Source organism: Sinohyriopsis cumingii, chromosome 13 (assembly GCF_028554795.1).
Source record: "Sinohyriopsis cumingii isolate HCF-2022 chromosome 13, ASM2855479v2, whole genome shotgun sequence".
Lineage (NCBI taxonomy): Eukaryota > Metazoa > Mollusca > Bivalvia > Unionida > Unionidae > Sinohyriopsis > Sinohyriopsis cumingii.
In genome coordinates, this window is record NC_142973.1 from 52,758,081 (window position 1) to 52,777,159 (window position 19,079).

Sequence of the window (19,079 nt, forward strand, 5' to 3'; positions counted from 1 at the left end):
TCTCAATACACTTATTACTCTGCTTTCTGTGACAAAAAATAAAAAATGAATATCTGAAAATGAAAAGTTTCAATTAGAAATTTTTAAACATTTTAGACATATTTGCCAACAATACAAAGGGTTAATACACTCAGCACATTTTAAAAGAACCAATTTGGTCTCAGATCAGTAATGTCATGGTAATGAGGCTGCCATTGTGAAGATTTGTGCATTTTTTAATTATGATTGCACCTCTTCCTGAAGCAACATGAAATACTTTTCCCTCAGAATGAGAATGAGGCATGCAAAGGTACACAGAATGAGCCAAGAATGTTCTGAGTGTGTTGAAATCAAACTTAAAATAGTTATACTAATTCTTTCCCTTTTCTTAAGTGTATTCAGAAAAAATACTTTTGCTGATTACCTCTTAACCACCAACTGTTCTGTATAAATACTAAGCAAATGAAAATAAAATTTCAATCTCAATCAATGTTTGACAATTATTTGAAACTGCTAATGCAATAACAAATGGGTATTGGTTTGGTCCTCCCAAAAATTGTCCTTTAGCAGTGACACTAATAACACATGCACCCATCATCAAAGCAAGCCAACTACAGTCTTCAAAAAAAGCAAGGCACCTTTCATCTAAGGAAGTCAGTACCATACTTAAATAAAAGCAAAGGAATCTGATGGATTGTTGCATTTCCAAAGTTACTGGAACATGTTTATTATGCCAGGAAAGCTTCCTTTTTGCAGGAAAAAAATGTATGCTTGAAATTACTACCAACAGCAGCATAAAATAGATATCTGGCCATCACTTTTTAATTTGTTCACACTGTTATGTTTATCTATATGTTTTTAAACTCCTGGTACATGATTTTATTTAATTTTTGTGATTTTTTTTATAGTTGTAAATTGTACAGAATATCTTTAGTTAGATTTTGGATATAAAACCAGAATCTGTTAAAAGTGTACAAATTACACAGGATCTATACATAGATGCTGACTTATCTGTTGACTATTACTACTAATAATCTTAATAATAAGAACTAATGGCACCTTTGGATTAATTTCTCATTGGCTGATGGAGTTCGGATTGTTCGAGAAGATATCAGTAACTTCTCATTGGTTGAGTTAGGCCACATGAATAGGCATTTTCGAGGCAAAATGAAATGCAAGAACCATCACATGTGGTATATTGTGAAATACAGTTGTAAAAGATCATGTATTTAAGGAGGGAACTGAGCAATCAGACTCATTCCTTTTTTGGAGTCATTTCCATTTCTTGTGTTCCTCTTTGTAAGCCTGCAGATGTGTTTTATGTTGTGCTTGGACATTATTTGAGAGAATAAACATTTGGACTGTTCAGTGAAAGTTGATTATAATATTATTCTGTAACTGATGTCATTTGTTCAAAGGAGTTCTGGATGATGCCATCTTGATAATGTCATGATTCTTGGTGGATCAGAACATTTCCAGTTTTTAAATTTATATGGAACTTTACATTTCATTTGGACTCTCACAGAACTTTATCAGGGTTATTTTGGATTCACTTCATAATACTGTAAGTTCCTCTCACATTTTTATTTTTAACTTTGATAATAAAATTGTTTGTTAAGTTTTAAAAAACGTGTCAGTTTTTACTTCTTTCTGTTACTTCGTTTGTGACCATAGGGACTTAACAACATTTTTTCATTTCCCTATCAATAACTACATTGCCTGGGTAGCCTCAGCAAGATGATAGCTGTCTCCCGCTGACCAAAATCTAGGCCAATTTAAGTACATGTATCATGTAAACAACTATAGCTACATGCTACTGGCAACAATATCATACTACACAAACATAAGTTGTCCATATACAAGTGTATTTCAGAGTAGTTTGTTGTCTTCATTCAAAAAAAGTAGGTATTTATGTATTTTATGCCTGCTTTCACACACAAACACACACATACACAGGGGTCACTTTTTGGTACATGCATCATTATCTTCGCTAAGTGACTTTGTTGGTTATAATACAGTTTAGTACCAACCATCATGTTATAGTGGAGTTGTACTGTATCTTAAATGCTGGGCAATATTCAATTTTCCCATCAAAGAACACAAACAGCAAATGTTACATTATGAATGAAATGTTAGATCAAAACTTACTGTTATTCCATCCATCAGAAGACGGGTAAAAAGGAGTAGCAGATCTGTTACAAGATTGCTGTAGATAGCTTGTCAACCCCAAATCATTTATCAATTTATCAAGTTTGATTTCTGACAGTCTGTTTGTAGAACTCAGTCCCTGAGAGGAAAGCCATGTCTTCAAGGAAAATCCTGCAAGTCAATGACAACATTTTACATCATGTGGCTAAAAATATTATAAAAAATTACTATATTAAAAAAAAATTACTATGAAATTGTTTATGCATTTCAGCAATTTTGTCCTTATCTTGATTATATTTTAGATATACTGTATAAACTCATGCATAAGCCAAATAATTTGGGAAAAAATAAAGACCTGTAAGAAAGGGGGGTCGGCTTATCCGCAGGCTAATGTCTAAACCTGACAGTTTTAGGTCTTTTTGTTGACTACTGTAATGGCTGTAAATCTTGGGACACAAAAAACATAATTTTTCAGTGTCCTAAGACATAGGCATGTAAAACAAAAATAACTTTCAGTATCCCAACAATTATTAAACTGTTATAAAGTACTATGATTGATTTTGTTATTATTTTCCATGTGCGTATTTTCTGATTTCTCCAACACAAAATTAAATAAAGGTAAATAAAGACTTCATAATTTGCGGTCCGGTTGATTTGACCCAGGAGACCATACTGAACTATAATGTACAGTACTTACACAGTGCAAAGCGTGCATAGCATCACTTAAATTCTTATCTATTCCCAAATATATTAAATTCAGATTCTGCCTTATTCATTGTTTCGACCAAATTGCATTCTTCCACATAACATTTCAGCTAGTCCTCAATAGCTTTTCATTTAAGTTGAATCACACGCTCACAAGCTGCTAATTTTCAATGATATAAGAGATCCTACAAATTGAGGTAATATTATTAAAAAGGTATGGATGTTTAATTGTACAAGGCACATAACCAGCATAATTTACATGTTCACGAAGAATGGTAATAATAAAGGCTAAAATTCTCATATAGATCAACTAAGATCAACATCAATCAATTTTAGTTTTGTTTTGGCTGAACAAACATCATAACTTTCTACACAATGGAAAGCTTGATGTTTCAGCGTCTCCTATGTTGATAGTCAGCAAAATTGTCTTTCGTTTTGCGACAGCAGTACAAGCCAGTTAATCATTAAAACCCTGAAACTAGCTTGTGTTAAGAAGGAATTTCAACCGGCAACTATACCAGTACACTGATATGTAATTGCCTTTTATTTCATAATATTAGCACGATTACCGTAGTTTTGTAAAACCAGGTGTATGTAAGCCATACCTATGAACTTTTCAAAAGCCAAGTAGGGAGAATGAATAAAAAAATAGAGATTGGAACCTAAAATCGTGAGGTTTTTCGTGGCATTTTTAAAGCCTTGTTTTCACTAAATACTGATTGATCTTCCTGGTCCAATATGCTTGAAATTCACAAAAAGACTTGCTGTTTTTCCCTGTGACAGGCCCTATTTTCCCCCAGAATGAGCCCTATTTTCATGTTCTGGTCAGCTGTGGCCAAACTGCACAATAGCAAAAGATTAGTCTTAAATAAACAAGCCAGCAAGCCAGCATGACTAATTAAAAGTTAATCCTTATCGATGCAACTATTTTATATGCAGGTCATACACTTTTTCGTGTTTATACCTGTTCGGTTTGGGGGTTGGCTTATACGCAAACAGGCTTATACGCGAGTATATATGGTATGTTTAATTCACTTCCAATGCATAACTTTAATTACACTAACAGCCAAAAGGAACTGAATATTGTGATCTGAAAGATGGGATCAAGTTTTAAAAAATACACATCCTTCACATGAATGTTTTATTTCCCTATGCCATAATATCATTTGGTGAATATAATTTATAATGAGACGATTTATGCTGGTCATCGAAAGAGAACATGATATCCGATTTTGTCAAGCCCACAATTTATTTAATCAGAGAGCAAATCCTCCAAAACTGAACTTAACCTAGAAAACTTTAACACTATCCTTAATCTAGGGTGTGGACTGATGGGCAGATGGACATGTATGCCATAGTGATCATTGTATGGAGCATCTGCTAAGCTGGCTTTGACAAAAATGGTATTGAATGTAGATATTGTGAAGAAAGATTTAGAATGTCACCTAGTAAGATTTTTCTTATCAAACACTTTCAAAATTTCACTGATCATGTCTAAACTCAGTAAATCTATTATATTACTTCTGAGACGTTACTCATCATAAGCTGTCAAAATGATTATACAGTAAGAAAACAAAACTAATGGATGTTAACTTATTCAAAGATCAATAAGGGAAAAACAAAAAAGGAATGTTTTATTGGTAGCCATAGCATTACCTGGCACTTTGAATTGAGGTCCATAAGTGCATTCCTGCATGGGTATAGCAGTATTTTCCATCACAGAAATTGTTTTCATGCAGTTGCCTCCTTCTTCAAAACACACTTTGAGTGCCAGGCTGAATGAGTAAGACTTCATGGCCAAACTTCTGTACACTGAAAACCTACAAAGATAAAAATTTCCCTAGTACACCACTCCCTCAAAAATTCGCACCCTGATAACTCGCGAACCCACTTATAACGTGGTGTCAGGCATGGATCCCATTTTTTAAACCCGAAAATACCCCCAAATTTATCCCTATTTGTTGAACTTGAAGAAAATCGCGATCAAAATTGGTAACGGAAACTTCAATGTATCGCTCGTTTTATTGTAGAAAACAGTAGATAGGACCTGGAAATTTTAATCAACACTATGAAATATTAAATTTAAAAATAGCTTATACAATTCTTTACATTTTCTTTCCAAACAACATTATTAGTACACCACAATTAACACTATGTAAGGAAATTTCGATCAATGAATATGTCACTTACGCTGAGTGAAGGCAGTACTTTAATAAATAAATATAAATTAAATAATTATTTTATCAAATGAAATTTGGGTTTTAGTTCATTCTTTTAGTTCCTTTTAAGTGTAATCATCATAAATACAATGTGTCCTCTTGTAATTAAACTTAAAATGCGTCAATTTACCGTAACAGCTATGTCCGCAAGCGTTTCTCTGAGAACCTAATTAAGTGCCAACTATGTTTTGATAACTGACTTCAGAAAGTATTTGTTGTATTGTTGCACTGAATTAAAAGCTGGCCTCCTTTGTATTATCATGTTAATTATGTCTTTTGAATAAATAAAAAAAGGATGTGGAATAAAAGAAAAGTAAAAAGGCACAACTTAAAATCTAGCGACCTCGGTCATATGTCTGGTGAACTCACTTCATTTAATCAATTGAACACTGTAATAAACATTATTGTATATATAACATAAACTACCTTCACTTAACTGACTCTTTCATAACTGTGATCAAAGATAACAAGGCCGCCAAGCGAAAAGAATACTTCGTAAAATATAGAGCTTGATTTTACAGATACGGACCATTGTGGGCAAGCGAGGTTCAGAGAATTCTTCAACTGGCATTTAAAGATATCCTCTGGGATTATAAGAAATTTCATTATTAATTCCACTGAAATCACGTCATTAACATTGTACTAATTGAACAATAAAATATTGAGTTTCGATGTAGACGTATCACAAAATAAATTTCGCATGTTTTTTTAAAAAAAAGATTCTTGTTTGGTGGTGTATCAGCTGTTAGTCTAGTTCCCAAATTATGGACTACCGATTTGGCAAGATACTATTAAACACCACTACGGGAAGAAAACAAAAAGCAGTTACGTAATACACAGATTTTTTGCGTACACGTGATGGTTGTCCAAACCAGTTGGAACAATCTTTCATATGTTGGATATCTTGAAGAAAAAAAATGGTTTTTAAACAGAATAACAAACAACTTCATTAGAAAAAGTGCATTAATAACAATTATTATCGACGTGATTGTAAAATGAGGATTCAGTCATTAAACAGTCCAGTTCCCTAATGCCGGTCCCCCCCCCCCACCATTTTCTTGACGTCTAAGCGATTATTTTTCAATTTTTGGAGGTCCCTCGGTAACTCACGCCTCGCTTATAGTGCGGTCTATGTTTGTGAACCCTGTTGTGCACAAGTTATCGAGGGAGAGGTGTAGATGGCATGCATTGTATATTACTGCTAACTTAAAATACCATTTTCAACAGTTGGTGCATTTGACAATGAAAATTCCATAACAAACATTTCAATTTTACTTCTCCAAATTTTTCTGCCAACTCTTTACATTATATTTTTTTATTATTTAATTACTACTATTTGATTAAAATATGATACTACTTACTCTGCGCGAATAACACCACTGAGGTCAAATTCTTCTGGGTTCCCTGAAGCAAAAAAAAAATGCATGAAAGATAGCCAAAATAAACTTTAAAAACTGCACATAATATATATTTTTTAAAGTTCACTTAAATACTGCTATTAAATTTGGCATAAATATTTACCTCTAGGAATTAGGTAAAAAAAAATCAAGATCTGAAGTGAAATATGTTTCCTTCACTATACAAATATGATCATAATACATTTGGAGTCATTCCAATCCCCAATAAATCCACCTGATTCAATCAAAACACAACATAAATATCACTGGACTAGTAGAGTCTCTTGGCAAAATGCATTTATTATGGCTTTCATTTCCAGGATGTTGATGCACATGGAACTGTTCTGGGGGGCCAAACCCTGCTCTTATGAAACCAAACTATGCTAATTTCTTCATTTGTATATTTTAAATAAATAGAGACAAAGCAAGAAAGAACCAATAGATTTAATGTCTTTATACAAAATAATGTTCACCTTGTAATTTTGGATCATGCCATTCATGGAATTTAATGTCTGGGAAGTGTAGGTGGTCAAGAAGTGTTACATGGTTTTGGAAAAATAAGAGAACTGAACTTGTATATAATGTCCCTTACGCTTCTGCAATTTCCTGTAAAAGATCTGTGGATGGAAATATAAAGTTATACAGAGTTGACTGATTGCAAAGACTCCCTTTTGTATGGTGTTGAGGACTGATCTTGGAGTCTTCATTCCAAACTTGAGCACCTGTGTTGCCAAATAAGAAAGGTTTATGACCGGTCTATATTTCAGATGGCTTTGGAAACAAGAATCTTGAGAAAAAACCCAGTGAGTTTGTGCTCGTTTGTTGATTTTACTCTTCCATTCCAAAAGAAGAGATTTAAAATCCTAAAGCTTTCCTCCTCAAAAGTTGGTGGCACAAGCAAGGCATTACTTTTGAGTTTGATTTTCTTTTGTTTGTATTTGGCACAGCAAACATGAATGATGTTAGTGCCAAGACAACTGGAGTAAAGTGCATTTACTAAGGTGCACCAAAATAGCTGACCCAAGTTAAACAGATAGTAAAATCTGAACCCACAATTTCTTGTTTAAGTCCAGCATGATAGTCACTGAGCTAGTTGCACCTTTTTTGAAGATGGGGGGAGACACTAAAGCAAAATCATTCCTTCAATACACGGCTGTTGAATAACTGGGGCCAGTGCAAATAATCTCTGGAAAACTATGTCCATGTCTTTGTTGCCAGGAAGCAATTACAAAATTGCTGCCTAAGGTCTATGCCAGTGAGAAACTTCCAAAATAAGGAATGGAAGTGATGTGGGCTGTTGTCAGATACAGTAAACTGAAGACTTGCTGAATCAAGGACTGGATATGCATGAGAGGCAATTTTTGTTTAGCACTGAATTGAATTGAAATTTAAATCAAAGTCACTTTCACCCATAAGGGCATGTGCAACTAGTTTATGAATGCACTGTAGGCTGTTTAATTATTCATGGGGGAAGGAAGGAGAGCCACATCCTCCATGCATTTATTCACTCAAAGAGTGATGATCAATTTAGCCAACAGGATCATGGGATAATATAGTCCCATACGACCTGTTTGTAAAGCTAACATGAGTGGGAATGGACCCAACACACATGTAAATAGTCTGTATCTACTGTTCAGATGCTTATTGGGGACAGCCCATTTATAGCGCCACCCCGGTTCCCTGATTACATGCACATCGGGGCAGCTGAAACATTAAGACAGGTGGAAAAAGTTCCACATTCCGTCATGACAGAAAATGTCCAAGTGAGAAAGGAGGCAAGGGATCCGGCAAGAGGCGCAAGCGCAACAGAAGGCTGAAATGCCAGATTGAACTCAAAATCAAATTAAGTCTAGTTATTCTAATAGACAATTTAATAACCAATAATGTGCAAGCCACCAATAATGTGTAAGCCATTTATCATTTACATAAACATTGACTCCAACGATATTGGGGAAAAAAACTTTTTCAAATACAGATCAGTAAGAGGATAATATTTGTGTGACATATACGCACATGAACAATATAAAGAAATTAAGAAAAGTCATAATAATACCACCACTGCCAAAAACATAATGATACCTACCCCATCGATAATCAAACAATATGATCTCAAATTTCCTTTTCTCTATGCCAACTGTTAACTTGAAATCACAAGCATCCAGAAACACATAAATCCTGAAAGATCGTTGTAGAAGATCCACATGGATACAGCAGTCAATTCCAGTGCAATACTCAGGTATGTTGCATACAATACTATCATTCAGGGGTTTTGTTTTCAGGTTGGCTGGACAAGCTGAAAAGACATGATTTGTAGTGTTTACTTTAAGATCTGTTACTTTGAATTTGACAAATGTTTAAAGTACCATCCTTTAAAACATTTGGTGTATGCTATGTCCATTTATCAAAGATGTTCTCAGAGGATTATTATGGTACTGAAAAGGAAATTACCGAAGAGTCAGCATCACTACTAATAACAGAGAACCCTTATGGCTTTATTTCTATCAACAAAGTACATGTATATTCATGGTCTCAAAGCACAGATAGTGGCTAAGCATAGTCTTGGTGATGGACAATATCACAGTTGCTTAAGAGAATCCCTTATGATGGATGCTAGATTACCAAATATTAAAATCAGACTAATATATATTTTGTCTTCTTAAACAGTTAACAATTCAACCTGCAAACTTTTGAACAAAATATCTTTTTACTGATTAGCATCAATTAAATTGTCTTTTATATAAAGTTAAATGAGTGAATGTTGGGATTCAGTATGGATACAATGGAGGACTCTCATGAATGAATTTATCCTTAACAGCAATTTTGTTGAAATTTTAAGTACAAGCTTAAGAGCGATTTTTAAAAGAGAGCTTCAATTTCATTAAAAATACATAATACACTGCTCTTTCATTGACTTGCAAACCCACTTACAACATGGGTAGGCATGAATAACAGTTTTTTTTCCTAGAAAATGCCAAAAGACTTGACCATTATTTGTGGAATATGAAGAAAATCATGATCAAAATGGGCAAACAAAACCCTGATATACTGCTCATTTTGTCATCAAAAATGGTTGTTAGTGTCCAGAACGTTATATCAACATCATGAAATTTTCAACTTTTTAATGAGCAGACTTACAATTTGTTACACTTTCTTTGCCATAAACATTTTCTCAGTACATTGTACATAACACTATTTGACAGCATTTCAATCAATGAATATGTCACTAAAGCTTACTGATGGCATCACTTTAAGAAACAAATAAAAAATGATATAAGTTTTGTGACATGAAGTTTGTGTTTTAGTTTTTTAATGGAATTCACATTCAGTGTAATCATCAGCAATGTGATATGCCTTGTTGTATCTAAACATGGCAAATTTCAATGTACCTTCACAGCTACAAGTAATTCTGTGAGAGCCTAATTAATTGCTGACTGTATTTTGATCTCCGATTTACAAACATATTGTTGCATTATTACACTCAATTAAAAGCAAACTCTTTTGTATTATCAGGTTAATTATGCCTTTTGTATTAAATCAAATAAAGCGGGTGGGATTTTTACAAGTTACAAAGCATGCAAATTCTACCTGTGTAAGAGCTAGTTATCATGGTAAAGTCTCAAATTAACTTATTTCAGTTGACATCTTGAATACTGGTACAAACATTATTGTGTAAATAAATAAAAAATACCATAGATTATGACAGTCATTCATAAATGTGATCAAAGATAGCAAAGATAACCAAGCAAAAGGAGTACTCAGTGAATGCAAAGCTTTATTTGATAGATGCAATTTATTATGGAGAAACTAGTTCAAAGTTTGTAGCGAACTTAACGTTCCTGAATTGGCACTCAGAGATTTGCACAAAAATGAGTTTCACTCTTACTTAATCAAATTACAACATCAGTATTTCAGTAATTAAACAATTTTTAGACATCAAGTTTCAACATTAACAGTTGATTCACAAAATAAATGTCTCTAATCTTTTTAAAAAAGAAATTAAGTTTAGTTGCGCAAAGAGCAGTGACAAAATACAGTATTATTGCAGGTACACAAAGTGGCACAACTGTATGTGATGTGTGTTGAAACATCCTGGAGTAATGTTTTTCATAATCTTTCAGGGACTGGTAATCTTGAAAATAAAAGGTATTTTATACTGAAAAGACAACAACTTCATTAGAGGAAGTAGTTTACTGACAATTATTTCCAATGCCATTATTAAATGAGTATTCGACCATTAAACAGCATGAGTATTCAGCCATTAAACAGCACCAGTACCTCCCCACTTGATCTACTTGATGTCTAGGAACCCCCTTCTTCAATGTTAGAGGTATCTAGTGCAATTTGTTCTTGGATCTTACTGTGCATGAGTTGTAGAGGGAAAGATGTAATGTGCTAAAGGTTAGACTGGATTTAAAAACACCAATTAAAGGAAAAAAATAACCCACTTGTATTCCACCCATTAGATGAAGGACCATATGGGAAGACTGATCCATTACATGGGCTGTCATCAAAGAACTTGTAGAGTATAAGATCTCTGTAAAGCTGACGAAGAACAGGTTCTGAAAGGGTAGTGTTAATGTCCGTTCCTTTCCCACTCAGCCACCGTGTCAGTGAAAAGTCTAAAGTACAGAATAGTTATGATTTGTCTGAGATACTGAATGGTATTGATGTATATAAAATACAGAATGGTTTGGTGTGTCTAAAATACAGAATGGTTTTGATATGTGTAAAGTAAATATGGTTTCTAATTGTCTGAAATAGAGAATGGTTTCAATAAAATTAGTCTAAACAGCACAACATATTTTTAGTCTTAAATGTTTATATGTTTACTTATCTCTACATTAAGGAGAAACTGAAGATTAATATCCTATGATTTCTGTCTATGACCATGAAATGTTCTAACTTTTTTCTCCATTAATTTCCATTGACTGTTTTACCCAATTCCCACTGTGAGAAATGCTGGGTTGTGAAACCTTTACTAGAGATACTAAATGAAACACAGCATAATTGCAACTGTTACAATGCATAAAATACTTACATTTCCAAACACAATACAACATTTATGCACACTGAAGAATCAACCGTGCCATATGTGACAATATCAAAGATATATAATAGTGAGTATTTATCTAGAATATAAATCGACTTAGAAAAAATAAAATTTTTTATGACACATCTGTTTAGACTTTTTGCGCACAGAGAGTTGATAGTTTAGGTAAGTGATAAGAGCTAAAGCAAATGTACACCTTCTATGGCAAAACCACTTTTTCTTGGACAAGGAAGTTTTGGAAGTTTTGTATCTGTAAGCACTTGAGTTGTTGCACCACATGGGCCATTTGACTCCAAGCAGATGCTGATATTCATGTTGGTGAGGAAAACATTCTCAAAGTGCAGATTGTGGACAAGGAGACTGAAAGATATTACACATATATTCAATATTAAATTATGGACTTCTGAGAGAATTCTTTTACCTCATATGACATTTTTTGCAAAATTTTATTAAAGTAGGCTACCAAGTTCTTATTTGTTGTTTGCAAAGCAAAATGTAAAATGTTAACAATCATGTTTGGCCAGAATCTTAAAATTAAATATGTATATTTTCCATATCAATATGTCTACTTTGCAAATTCTGTTTATTAATGTGAAATATCTATTCATGATGATAAATATTTACATCTTCATAGTTCCACCACTATATTTGTTATTGACATTAACATGATTACTGACAATGCTTTTATTTGCTTGTCATGGTAGTTTTAAATGATGCTTGTAAAAGAGTAAAATTTAATTACTCAAACACTTGCAGGAAGAAAAAAAATGATACAATTAGCATTAATGTAAACTTACTTAATCCTGTATATCCCACGTACTGAAATTGTATTTGGTTTACCTACAATACAAAGAACATAAAGCTCAAATATCATTGGAAAATCAACAAGTAAACATTTAAAATGAAAGGTTACACATCAATTAACACATTATATCCATCAGTTGCATGACAACAGCAAATGTGTTTACAATATAATTCAAACCACATAATGACAAATTAGGCATAATAACAAAAATTACAAAATGCATAATCATGCTGATGATCTTTTACCATATGAAAAACCATAATATGATTTTAAACATGTATGATGAGAATGAGAATTTCAAGAAAAGCAATTAACCTTGCTTGTGACTGTGAAACTGACATTGATGCACACAGTGACAGAGGAAGAAAAAAAAAGAAACAAGAAGAATGCATGGACATAGATAAAGTAATGTAGGGCAAATGGAGTGTCATCCATGCTGTTCATGAAGCATAAACAGCTTATCAAAGCTGTAAAAAAAACCTGATGGGCTTGAGTTCTAATTGTGCTTGAAACTTTATAAGGCATGTCACACAAATAAGTTTCCAGATGGCATCAATGAAACAGACTGAGCTTTTATTTGGTAATCCAATTGAAATGATAAGGAAAACTAATAAAATAAGTAAACATTTTTAAAGCTAAACTGTGTCCACTAGATGCAAGTGTAAGGAGCTCAAACAGCTTTTAATCTTGATTACGGCAATTTAATGTTCTCAATTCTTTCAAATACCAAGGTTATAAGAAAGAATCAACAGCTTTCTCCTCTAATGTTCATCTTTGCCTCTGGTACCCTGATTAGTGACAAGACAGTCTTGCTTTTTAAAATGTTCTTACCCCACTCATAGTTGAATAAAGAAACCGATACTGAAAATTTCTCTATAGCCATGGTCATCTGTTGGTTGCATGCATCGATTGAGACTAATACTGATATAGGCCTCTGTAAAACACCGTCACTCAGACAACATTGTACTCCAGTGCAAAAGTTGGGTATCTGGCATGTTATTGTGTCTGGTAATGCAGGCAGACTTATGTCACTTATGCAGTCTACAAAATGAAACAAATTCTCTGTCTGTTAAATTTAAAAATGAATTTTCTTGCAACCTACATAAACACTCTTCATGAATCTTTATCTTGCATTAATTTAATTATCAGAAATGTATGATTAATGTTCACTACTGATATTAAACGTAAAATATAATTACTCACTTTAACAGCCAGAAGGGGAACAAAATTACATATGTACAAATACAATTATTTGTTACTGTAAAACACACATAACCCAAAATTCAAAATCCAGAAAAGGTTAAAAAAAACAACCAAACATGTGCAAATTCTTATAGTGGCATGAAAATGTATTCCTGTCATATGCATATGCAAGAAAACATTTCATTTGTCTACATCAAATGATGCTTGCTTAATCCTGCAAACAATGCTATCATTAAAAAGGTCTAAAGCCAGAATTTTAAAAAAATGTGTCAAAAAGTCAAAATTGACATAACAGCCTGCTGATGTAATAAGATCATCTATGTGCACATATATATTCCTATCAAAGTTCCATTTGTATACCTTGTGATTTTTTTAACCCTATTAATATATATTTTTTACAAATGTGTAAGTCTAGAAGCTTTAAAGGGCAAAATATTGCTGTAACTGCCAGAAAATTAAATATATCATTTAGATATGCATGATAGCATGCCATTCAACTTCATTTCAAGTGGTTTTTACTTAATCATGCAATAATTTTCATAAAAATGTACCAGTCCTAAAAAGTTTCCAACTGTAGAGTTGCATGGTACAGATCCAGAGGGTACAAGTTTACTGCTCCAGTGGCTTGAAAATCTAATATGGTCATCAACATATCATACAAAGGGGATTGCCAAATCTCTCTACCTTGAGTCGTTTTTGCTATCTTGCTATGCTTCTTACAATGGACAGATATATGGATAACACAAATCAAGACACCTCTGTGGCAAGCAGTTAGGGATTAAAAAACAACAAAACCCCAAGCAAACAATAACAATTTGATACAAGACAGACAATTTTACATATTGTGCCTGCTATGTATCACCCTTGTAACATCTGTTAAAGGTACAAAAGCATCTTTATGTATTTTTATTAACTCTTGTATTTCTTTCAGTTCAATTACATTTAAAACTATCACACAAGGAGTCAAAGCTATAATTACTACTAAACCAGTACAAATAATAAACTGCTTGCAGGTGTCAATAAAACCTATACATATATTTTGCAAATCAAATAGTTCCCATCAATTAAGAAATGCTATTCTTGTTTTTATTTTTGTTTAAAATCATTATCAGATTGAGCTTTGTTTGATATGAGTTTGAGTCCTTCATCAAAGGAACCTACCATTGATCCATCTTTCCCCTGAGGAATTATGATGGCATGCTTCATCCATAAAAAATGGTGCAATGGCCAGATCATTTGTCAGTTCTGCCAACAATGTTGGGTTCAAAACATCATTTGGTTTGATGCCATGCTTGTTTTTCCAGTTCTGGTATGAAAAATCTGTAAAATATTCAAACAGAAATTTTACAGTTTATGCATTGGACAATACTATTATTACTGCTCATCATGGTGATAAAAGATTGTATTTAACACATTAACACCTAGCGATGACTTAACGGGGCAGGAGGTTTTAGCCTACTGCCGAGCTCTGTAGCGTCATGGTCATGCATGATACACTAAAGTGGGCAGTATTATAGAAAGGTAGACAGATGTAGCTCTACAATGATACCAAATAAAATGGAATATCTAGTTGCACTACAAAATACAGATTTAAAAAAACTCATTTTTTGGACTGGACTTTTTCTACCCAAAATTCGCTCATGGATGGAATCCGATTTTTGTGTCCAGATTTTAGACTTTTTGGTCTCAGATCTAAGGCAAATCATTATGAACTGCAAACAGACAGATGAGCCTTTGCAAAAAGTAGGATAAGATGGGCATTTGGAATAAAGAGTGGTCTCCATATAAAAATAATGGCTCTGTTTAGCAAAAAAAAAAAAAAAAATTAAAAAAAAGACTCCACCTTTTACACATCTGCTCATGCGCAAGTCAAATAGCCACTGAAACCAATGTTTCTAACACAGCTAGGCAGTATGGTATTGAAAGATGACTGGGGATTTAGGGTTTTTGAGTCTATTCAGAAACAGCTTTCAAAACGCATTTCCTACTAGATTTTCAGGCGAAAATGACAAAAAGCTCCAGGGGTTAATGTGTTAAAACGTAAAACATGGGCAGGGCCTGCATGCTAAGCCAACACTCAACATATTGCATTAAACCTTGTTGCTCTGATCCAAAGGTCAAAAGGTGAACAAACTTATTGCAGAATGAACTGTATTTGTTTTACAATGGGACATTTCAAACATTGACAAAATCAATGAAATTGTTAAAGGAATATAACTGAATGGAAAAATTCAACCAAAGCATAAAGCCACACTGAGCATGAACTTTATCTCAAGATCAAATGAATGAAGAAGTTTTTCAAAGAATGACCTGCATTTCCATCTTGTTGTGACATGCAAAATAAATAAAATAGTAGCACAAAAGATATAGAAATACAAGCAAATGTAATAATCAACAAACCATAATAAGACCCAAGCTGAAATTAGTGCACTGTGGAATAAACTGTCTCTCTGACATAATTTTACCAAGAACAAAACAGAATATATTAACAGCTGTAGGAAGAATAATTTCCTTGACAACAATGATTAACCAACTGTGTTGCATTCCTGAATCAGACTTGCTTTGTTTTAAGATTGGGTCAAATAGTTTACAAAATGTCAAAAATATACATTACTGTGACAGAATGGGTCAAAGTGATAAAAATGTACAAAAAGTGGGTTTGGGATGATAAATCTTATCAGATTCAATTTTGGAGTGAGTTTGGAAGATAATAAGAGAGTTTTCTTTTCCTATGTAAATACAGATATATTTCATCCTGTGGTACCAAAATAATATTTTTTATCTTGTGGCTTTGGCACTCATTAAAATATATTTTTGGGTACCACACAATGATATATATTTTTGTATCAACATAGGAAAAGAAAATATATATATATATATATATATATATATATATACAAGATTAAAAAATAGCTGAAAGTACTGTTATATTCTACATGGATACAAATAACATTTTTAACTTTGGTCATGTCTTTTACAACTGTGTAAACAGTGTATTCAGTGAATATTACTTTGCTTAGCTTACACCTTTTCAAATACCTGAAATCGCAAAACCGGAGTTCCAATCACACTTTGATGGCATTTTGGGAAGAAGAGTATTTTGGAAGATCTTCCAAGTTTTCTCACAGTACATCGAGTCAAAACATATGCTGACATTTATGCTGAACAGGAAAATCTTCTGGTTTGGCAAGTCTTGAAAGAGGTAGCTGTAAATAGGGAAATAGGCATATTATTTGCAGCTGTACAATAAGTCATTCTGTATGACAAGTAGCATAATTATGCAACATTTTATCTATTACAACATGACCGAATGGCAAAAGAATCTAATTTAGTAATCATTAGGCATCATTCTGATTTTAATTTTTTGTACGATCTAATTATTCATGCATTATCATGCTTTAAAGATCATCACATTTATGTCCTCTACAGAGAAGATTTTTCTTACATCAGTTTGTACAATTTAGGTACTGAAGAAAACAAATGCCATTTGTGATTTACCTATAACTAATATAACATAACAATACAAGGTGTAGAAAAATTACTAACTAAAGTGGACATAATGTTCACTATAAGGAGGGTACTTTAAACCACACAACTGTCAGTAAAAGCTGGATATATGAAACACTTGTTATCAGTCCTGCTTCCCCTCTTGACCATCTGCCTCAATGGCAGTAAAAAAAAAACCCACAAAATAGCTGCATTATAGTACCTTTTCATGTTTGCTGCAATGTAATGACATTCAATACTTATAATTTTTCTAAAATCATAACTTCAAAATGCGCCACTATAATGTAAATTCTATATTATATGCATAAACATATATTTTAAAATTGAGTCATATGAAGTCATTTTTCTTATGATATTTGCATTTACCAACCAATTTGGCAGAGTATATTACAAATATGACTGATTAAAGAAATAAAAGGATGGTAATGAAACAAGGTGCTTTAAATCAACTAAAACTGGATCTTATATCTTGAGATAGTTCATTATGAAATGACTTGATTATTACATTGTGTCATCATGAATATAATGTTACTTTGTACCTCGGTGTACTACAGTGATAGGAACACAGGAAGAGTTGACAAAATCAATGATTTGTTTGTGACCTGTCTCTTATTAAAGAATGACTTTCATAATCACATCAACAGTAATGTGAAAGAAAATGAAGAGTGCAACCAAAAGCGTACTGTATCTTGGGAATGTTTGATGATTATGGCCTGCCATCAACTGACAGTGCAGGTTTCTGCTCCCGACAACTAATATAATCTCAACAACTGTACCCTACTGAAGAAGTTCACTAATCAAGATGTGTAAGATGAATCTTCATTCTCATAAATGTGCAAATTTGATTAATTTTTAAATATTCATTCAACAATTATTTTATGAATAATTACTGATAGTGCATCTTTTCCCATATATTGTTTCCTTTGACCAATGGGTACACACTTTATATGCCCACAAAGGGCATATATCTTTATGTACATACTTATTATCCACATTTTGCAGCAATTCAGGATATAGCATCTTATTGTCCTCTTGTATATTGCTGCTGATCTGTCACTGAACAAAAGTATATTCTTACTATCATGGCATGTTTCAAAATAAAGTCACTGAATGGAAGCCTTTGATTGTAATGACACAACTCCAGAAAGATAATATCACTTACTCTATTTTTATCACTCCATAAAGGTAAAACCTGTTTATTTGGTCTGAAAAACAGAAATAAAAAAATTAATAATACCTGTTATGAGTAATTCAAGTTATCATTTCTTTGTAATCAAGATATCAAAGTAATTTATTACTCTCAGTAAATGTGGATCCTGAGGATATTGATATAAATATTTAGAATTTGAAGTAATACAACCACAAAGATTCAAAAGAATTACACATAGAATAAGATACTAAGTATAAGATCATTCAGGTTAATTAATACTCCATGAAAAGATTTGTGCTGAATCATCTTTGCATGCCTTGTATACCTGTTATTAAAAATAGAAAAAAAGTTTTAAATTTTGAACAAATACTTACCTTTACATTGTTGATTGTAAAATTAAATAGGAGCTCAAATTATCATTATCTAATTTTACATTCATTTCATTTAGAGAAAAGATACATACCCCACTTAAAATCTTGAAGTGATATGTTAAACTTAAGTTTCTCAATTCCAACAGTTAAAACTGAGTTGCATTCATCCAGTAGTGTGTATATATGGAATGACCTCCTCACAAAGTTGACATCAACACAGCAGTCCACCCCTGAACATGTGCTTGGAATGTAACAAGCTGCTTCAGCAGGGAGGTAGGATACTTTGATGTCCAAGGGACAATCTAAAAAAATAAATAGATGTAAATAGTTATTGTCCATTTCAACATGGCCATACCCTTCCACTTACATGAAATATATACTTCTAGAAATGAAAAATACCTAAGAAACCTGAAAGCTTGGTTATTTTGAGCTGGTAAATAAAATGTAAATTTCAGTTAGAAGTATACTTTACTGCTGGCAATGGTAGACACAGAAATTCATGCACAAAATAGGCCATTTTCACAAGTCATAACAGATAATTTTTT

The 19,079-nt window shown here is 32.8% G+C and overlaps 1 long non-coding RNA gene across 1 annotated transcript; it reads right to left on the bottom strand.

The window, feature by feature from the left end:
- Positions 1-16,611: 16,611 nt before the first annotated feature.
- On the bottom strand, positions 16,612-18,821 carry LOC149785561 (uncharacterized). The gene is made up of 3 exons (XR_016413518.1): positions 18,627-18,821; positions 18,176-18,218; positions 16,612-16,712 (listed from the first exon to the last, which is right to left on the bottom strand). It is a non-coding gene; the product is annotated as an uncharacterized LOC149785561 (long non-coding RNA).
- Positions 18,822-19,079: the final 258 nt, after the last annotated feature.